Raw genomic sequence first — 7,915 nt, 5'->3', positions numbered from 1 at the left:
ATTTTCACTGTAGGACAGATTTCTAAAATCAGGCAAAATCATCCAACAGGAAACTTCAGAAATCCACACAAAATCACACCCAAAATCCATTAAACTTATGTAAATGGCTTTTTGTTAGGTGTCAAATTGGTAGTCTTGTATTTAAAATGTCAAGCAATTTATTTTTTACTTGCACACATCTATAAACACCCGCAACTCGCAGCTTTCAGAACTGCCAATACCTCTTGCAGTAGATCCACAAATTTATCTTTGCAGATGACGGTGAAATGTGACTTCCCTAATCTCACCACTCTCTCTCCCTTTTATTCCATTCCATCTCCTTTTTAAAATTTTTTTCTTGCTCACCTTTCTTGCTCACGTTTGTGTCATAAATGAAATTGAAGTCTATTTTTTCTTGCTGACGTCAGAGTCTTTTATTGTGTATTTTTCCCATAAGCCTTCGCACGTCTACATACATTCACAACAGCCTGCATTTTGACATAAGCCTTCGCACGTCTACATACATTAGGTATAAACTAATACAATAGGTTAAACTAATCAACCAGAAATTCTCCACAAAAAGCTCACCTATGTGGTATATGTTTGTCCCTCTGATGTCTGTTCACTCATTCAAGAGACAGGTCGATTCAGCAGGGCTTCTATGGGGAAATCCTCTGTAAAAGAACAATTACCCAATCAGCACTCAGCTCACTAGGTCACTGACCGGCCAAGCGGGCACCTGAGTCTCCCTGATGGATGCATTGATTGATAACATAAACACATAGGCAAGCACCTCCTCAGAGAAAAACGGTGCTTGATTTGTATTATTGTTGTTTTTTTCAAATCTCTTTGGTCATTTTTCTTTCTATCAGCCTTGTGTTTACCAGTAGATCTCAGCCTTGTATGGCCGATCACATGACTAAGACACAGACAAACGTACAAGACCTAAATTACACTGATAGCAAAATTAGTCCAAATTCAAATTTTGACCCTACACATGTTTTTGTAGGACAGTCTGCAGGCCACAAATCTTGTGTATGTCTTTTTTTTGTCTGGGTGTCTTGTTACAGTTCAACCAATGTAGGTGATTACAGTACGAGTTGATGATGCAACGAAGCGGAGGGAACAAAAGTCCTGTGTAACATTCATATTCTGTAAACACGGCTCACTGCGACAAGACATCATGTCTTCTGTTGCCCATGTGGATGGAAATAGGGGCTGTAGTCTGTCTTCACCAGAGTCTGATAGAAGTTGCGGTTAAATTATATTGTGAACGACCACAGAGAAAATTGGATCTCATCTAAAAAAAACACAACCTAGGTATTGAGCATCAAGACCAATGCAGGCTCAGTATCATGAACTAGAAAGACAACATGTTTAGGTAGTTAAGTCTATTCCTAGCATCATTGAATCACAAAGTGCTCAGTAACACCGCATAAAGCCATTCATTTAATCTAATAGAAGAGACCAAAGAAGGCAGAACAACATTTGCTGCAGTAGTTCCAAGGATAAAACTAGTTTCCCTCGGCGTCAGAAACTCTTTAGCTTGTATCAGCTAAACATTGCTGATACAAGCAGGAACACTCTGTGCTTCCCTGTCAGACACAGACTATAAGCATCATCGACTAAGTACAAGCTGGTATTCTTCTGACAGTCATCACCCACGCTGTACTCTGCACCGTGATTCACTTTAGCATGTACAACCTACATCTTTAGAGGATTGTTGTAATAGAGACCCACCTCTGAGTTTGGAGACGTGATGTGTTTGAGGCCGGTAGTTGACGCTGTGGCGTTAACAAACGGACAAACATGAGGTGTGGGTCAGGAGTCCTGTCTGATGTCAAGGTCCAACTAAATAACATGGTTTCTAATTTACTGGTCTTAAATCAGATTAGATGGATACTACGCTAGAAATCGGATCATGGTGTCAGAGACGAGCAGTTCCAGAGGCAGTAGAGTTGGGAAGAACTACGTTTGAAGTAAACATGTCAAAAAAGGAGGGTTTGTATAGGACTGTATGAAACTAGTCTCACAGCATGAATATGTCCTTTAGGAGACAAGAACAGCAGCAGAGTTTAAACGAATGCTTTATAAGACCGTAGTGAGATCTGCTATGACGTATGGGTTAGATACACCAGGAGTGACCTGGCCAGGAAGTTTTGTAATAATGTATCTTCTCTGTTATCACTGGTTTCCTTGGAAATAGATGACTTTTACCATCTATCTCTGGAGGAAGGTAGACAGAAACATTTGAAAACTAATTTGTGGAAAACAATTGCTTGGATGGATTTAGCTTAAAAGATTAAATCGGTGTTACAGAGAATGGAATTATCTTTTTAATTACGTTTCCAACTTCCTAATTTAAACCTGTGTAATTTTGTTCTCAGTATTTCTTAAATCTGCATCAATCACCTTTTCTCCTCCTGGTATTTTTTCATCCTTGTGCCCTTTCATCCCTCATTTCCCTCTCGTGACACTGTAGCCTCCTCTAATCTCCCCAGCCACCTCACACATGCTCTTTCACATTTTGTTCCTCCCCATTTCTCTCCCCCTGTATCTCCCTCCCCAGAACCGTCCCTGCGTCTGTCCCCAGTGGTTGCTGTGGTGACAGTTTGTTCGCCTCAGAGTGCGCCCGCTGTGCCTAAACAGACTGTCAGCACTTTAATTACTCATCGTCTCGTTTTTCTTCCTTTCTTAACTCCTCTACTTTGCCTTCGGTGGTTGTTGTGTGGTCATTCATCTATGTGAAAATGTTCTTTCATTTCTCATCATCCAACATCTCTTCATCCTCTAAATGATGTTATCCTTTTATTGTATCCCCTGCTGCTATGGAATCTAACCTATAAATTAATATGTCATGTTTCCATTTGCAACCATGCAGCCTTCCAAGGCCATTATTAATATCGACTTTTATGAGAAGAAGCCATGCGCATGCAAAATAAAGCCACAACTTTGAGTTCTTTGGTACAGACGTGGCCTGCTGCCGGGCACCATTTTCACCCTCCGAGCTGTCAATCACACAATGTCAACTCATATGTGCTGTCACTTTAATGCTAACATTTATTTTCATTAGATCACAATTTTCCAGGTATTATACCCTGAATTTTACACACACACATATTTATATATATATATCCAAAATCCATAATTTCCCTATATATTCATTCATGTTTTTCTGTAACCTGCACACAGTCTGGAGTCCATCTATAGCTGAAGTGTGTTTCCTCAGTGTTACTTTAACACCCTGAGGGTTCCGTCTGTTGCCTTTATATCTGTCTGCACTCCGTGTATTTGTTTGCCCTCTGAGTGCTTCCTCTCTCCGGCATTGTTCTTTCACTTTTGACTTTATTTATATATATCTGTATATATATATATAAAAGTTTATATTTATTTATATATATATATATATATATCTTCCTTTATTAACATATCCACCTTCCGCTCTTGTCATCCACCTCTCAAGTGTCATCGCACGCCTTTTTATTCTTCATTACTCAGTCTCTCTTCTCCCACCCTTGAGTCTTTCTCCCTATCTAAAGGAGTCAGTCCTGCAATTACTTCTCTTCATCATCGCACTCTCCTTCTGTAGCACTTTGTCCATCAGCTACCACTTCATTCTTCTGTTGACAGGGGACTGATGTCTCATCCTTTGATCCCTTCTGTCTTCTCTAACACTCCAGCCGTTACTTCTCTCCCTCCACCATCAATCACCATTCCACCATTCCATCCATTTCCATCAAGTGCCACATTTCTGACATGGACTATGTCTCCCTTGTTGGTGTGTTTCAAACCTTCCACTTCTTTCCTTAGCTCCTTAGCTCACTTTCTAACAAAATTGTTATCCCCAGGACCCATCATCACAGAACATTGGTTATAGTAAAACCAACATAGCCAGCTTGGTGTCCCTTCCAGCTGTAATAATAACTACAGCAATTTAAACTGTATGCTTCCCTGTTTTTATTTACAGGGATCCAAAATAAGGCACAAATTCAGCCTCTGCACATACTGTAGGTGTGTGGGGGTCCTACAGTTATCATTCTTCATCATCTCTGCTGTCATGTTATGTGTCTGTCTCCATCTGCTTCATGAAATTAAACTGATGTCCTACACGTACATGAACTTGAACACCTCATCCATCAGTCCACCCCTATACAGACATAGGTTAGCTACCGTAATGAGGACCCGCTCGTGTGTAAACTGGCTATATGAAGGCTTCTAATAAAGGTCAATGATGTTTAGACTTGTCATGTACCAGGGACGTTGTGAAAGTTATGGAATGTATAGGTGATTAACTCTTTGCTTTGTCTGCTACAGAGCAGAAATAAAGTAACCCAGTTTAATTTTATAGGTCAGCATTGTCATTGCATTATTAACTACGTTTGTTGTAGTAGAAAATAAACTCCTGTTACAGAGGCCCATTAAAATGAAAATTAAGAAATAACAATAACAAAGGAATAACATTTAGATTTTTAGATACTTTGTTTAAAAGATTCAATGTAAGAAGATGTATTTGTGATGGGGAGGGGCTAAGCACCTGTGTAGATAAATGACTATAGCAATCAGTCGGTACGATTGCTTGTCTTTTTATCCTGTTGCTGGAACAATTCGTTCCTGTAATGCTATTAATCTGAACCCAGAGTATTGAACATCTCTCATCCAGTAGACTTTTGCAAGGGTTTAATATGGAAATTACCACCCAGATAATTTAGAGAATGATCCTGTATTTTTATTTCAGCACTCCAGTCAGCTGACACTTCCCTTATTCTGTATTCTTTTGACTATTATTGGCAGGAGAAAAAGAGAAGCCAATTATATGAACATTATTCCACTAATGGATATCAAAATACTTCTTTGTTAGACCTCAAATAGGTTCAGACATCTCTGCAGAATAAGCATTCTGCTGCTGCTGCTGCTGCTCTCGGGCAGAGCTAAAACCACTGTAAACATTCAGCAGAGCAGGTATTGGAAATGTCTCTGCTTATATCAGCGCTTATTGTTTATAAAAGAAGAGTTTAAATCCGTGTTGAGCTGCCATTTTCTGCCAATGTCGGCACGGTTTTCAGTGGAGTTGGTGTTTGTCCAGGACTAGATTCTAAATTCTTCTCTACAGGTGTGCCTGATCATCTGCGTCATTATTGCATCACAGTTACTTCACACATTACATCACATCCATGATACCGCTGAATATTTCACGACTCAAGTCGATGATCTCCAACTGACTTTTTGGGGTCATATGAGATTAATTGCAGCATACTGTATGGTATCACTATATAATGTGATATAATGATGGCCATCTGTCTTATTAATTATTCCTTCCTTATCCGTCTCTGTTTTTATCTCCGTATAATACATCAACGCTGATTTTTCCACCCAAACTGGACCTCAGTCTGTTCTTTTTCACTGTGGACCTTGTGAAAATCTGTGTTTATCACATGTATATTTAATATTTGGTATATTTTGATTACTCGTTTTGAAGCACATTGCACTCACAGTTTTTGTTAATAACACTTGATTCATGTAAGTTCTTTGGCTAATCCCTCTATTCAGCCGTCACAACCTCATTGTCTTGATGACATACAGCACTGTCTCTGATGCTTCCTAACCTGATGGCAATATATTCATTTGACCTCTGTTTGCTCTGAGTACCCATCACTGTGTGATGTGTCACCATTTCTTACCCCTCCTCCCTACATCCTTGTACATTCTCTCTTACTCTCCATTCTTGTTCTTGTCATCGCTCTCTTATCCTCTTATACATCCGCTCTGTCTGATTTCTGTGTGTCATGATGCTATAAACACTTCTGTTTGTGGGTCTGTATCTGTGCTTATCTGAAAGGCCTCAGATGAGGAGCAGGTGAAACTGTGCTGTTCACAACGCCACACAAACACTCACAGCATTCCTACAATCTTACAATAGGTCACACACGATGTGCCTGGTGAGATTACATAAAGGTAAGGCAGTGAAAGGCAAGCTGTGATGCACCTACTGGGAAATCTGATTCAGGACAGCTCTGGCTGATTGTCAACTGTATGCACCTACAGGGCAGGAGAGAGATGTGGCTTCTCAGCTCTGTGGAGCAGTAGACTATGGCGTCAAAAGCTTAGGATAAAAGGATAAGAAAAGAGCCACTTCTCCTTGGCACCACGTGGGAGATTTTGTGTGTGTGTATCCTGACATTTGCCACCTATGTTTTTGCTGTTATGAATGCACATCTGTTCATTATTTATAGGCCCGAGTGTGTGTGTGTGTGGGAGAACACTGACATCCCAGTCCAATCAGAGAGCACTGCAGTGATTGGCTGTGTGATTCAGCACCAGAGAGACAACATGCAAACATGAATTCACCTTTATTGGACCAATAATGGTGAATCAAGTTTGTGTCACTGTCCCAGGTTACCTTCAGGGAGACACCAAACCAGTGTCATTCAGCTAAATCCGTCACCAGAGGGAGTCGCACGCTTAAGGCTGAGCTTGAATTAGTGTTGGTCTCCAGTCAAATAAATCAGTCCCCAAAGATGACCTGTGACACACTGTGTCGTCATAGATGCATGCATGTGTGTGTGTGTGTGTATGTGTGTGTCTGATACTGCACTGACAATACCTTGTCCGTCTGTGGCTCTTTAATCCAAATCAGCTCCACATGTTATCCGGCTTCGTGTGTGTGTGGGTGTGTGTTATGTGTGTGTATTTCACAGTGTTTAGTGCAGAATTATCCCCAGGTGTTTCTCCTTGTGTTTGACCAGCAGGAGGGAGGGTTGCGTGTTTTCTGCTGAAACCTCCACTAGTCCAGTCCACACACGCACATCAATAAGAGGCAGATGTAGGTCGTTGTCCAAGGAAAAAGTAGGGGGAATTAGGCAAAAAATTCCAATCCCTTTAATATCCTCTTAGGCTTCTATAGATGTTGAAGAGCTGAACAATCCAGTGTGACTCATTCAATCCTGGTGCAGTATTCCAGTATAGAGACCTCGGTTAGGGAAAAAAAAAGCCTCCAAGAATCCACTGTTAAAAATCCTATTCCTGCTATTTTTAAAGAATCCCCCTGCTGCTCTCTGCAGGAATTCTCTTAATGTGAATCAGGTGAGACCCGGCAGCATACGATTTCAGTTGTTAGTGGTGATCTTCACCTTGCTTTCCCACCTTCCTCACCCCTTTTTTCTTCCCCTACTTCTATCCTCCCCCCTCCTTCATACAACTCTTCCTCTTCAGTTCTTATTTATTTCCATGGCCCTTTCCCATCATTGCCTATTTCTTTCTCACATTTAATCTCCCCACTCCCTTTCTCTCTCATCATTCACTTCTCAGGGTGATTTCCAGAGTCTCAGCAATCTACAGTGTGTGACCCATGGTTGCTCCCTCACACTTGGTGACCTTGTGCAGAAGAAGAAGTGGGTTTTTGGCTTGAGAGATGAAGGGAGGGATGGTAAAAGATCCTGCAAAAGAGGAGACAGATGGAGAGTGGGTGCAGTGAAAATGTGTTCCATTAATGTCATCTTTACTCTCCCACAAATCAAACAAACATTTGACTGAGCCCATTTGGCAGTACTGTTCCACCTTCCTTTTCTTCTGTCCATCCCTTGTCTTTATATATATATATATATCCAACCCACTTTATAATGATACAGTTGCTCAATTAATACCTCCTCCCTTTCTGGCATCGCACTCCCCAACCTCGGTACCCCACTGATGTTTCTCCTCTGTTTTTGCCCTTCCCTCGTTCACTCTCACCTGTCTGTCAGAGAGAATCAATAGTTCTCAGACCCTCTTAGCGCTTCTCGGAGGGCTGCACTGACTTGTTCTGGCAAACGCTCTCAGGAGCACACCAGCACATGCACAGAGTCATGCAGCACATTCATGCTTGCTTGCACCATTACAGTCACTAGTATGCACACATTCTCTAAGCAGCCATGCAGTGATATTCTCCTGCAAGCACATG

At 41.1% G+C, this 7,915-nt stretch overlaps 2 protein-coding genes across 3 annotated transcripts in view; one reads left to right on the top strand and one right to left on the bottom strand.

Moving 5' to 3' along the window:
• Positions 1 to 7,915, top strand: part of pcxb (pyruvate carboxylase b) — a 236,066-nt gene that overhangs the window by 161,701 nt on the left and 66,450 nt on the right. The window lies entirely within an intron of this gene.
• LOC103384998 (leucine-rich repeat and fibronectin type-III domain-containing protein 4) overlaps positions 1 to 7,915 on the bottom strand; it is a 30,608-nt gene that overhangs the window by 21,854 nt on the left and 839 nt on the right. The window contains exon 2 of the mRNA XM_008318742.3: positions 6,581 to 7,412. The gene's annotated coding sequence lies outside the window, so the exon portion shown is untranslated. The remainder of the gene's footprint in view (positions 1 to 6,580; positions 7,413 to 7,915) is intronic.

This window comes from Cynoglossus semilaevis, chromosome 1, assembly GCF_000523025.1.
Source record: "Cynoglossus semilaevis isolate Cse_v1.0 chromosome 1, Cse_v1.0, whole genome shotgun sequence".
NCBI classification, from domain to species: Eukaryota; Metazoa; Chordata; class Actinopteri; order Pleuronectiformes; family Cynoglossidae; genus Cynoglossus; species Cynoglossus semilaevis.
This window is presented reverse-complemented; position numbering and strand designations above follow the sequence as displayed.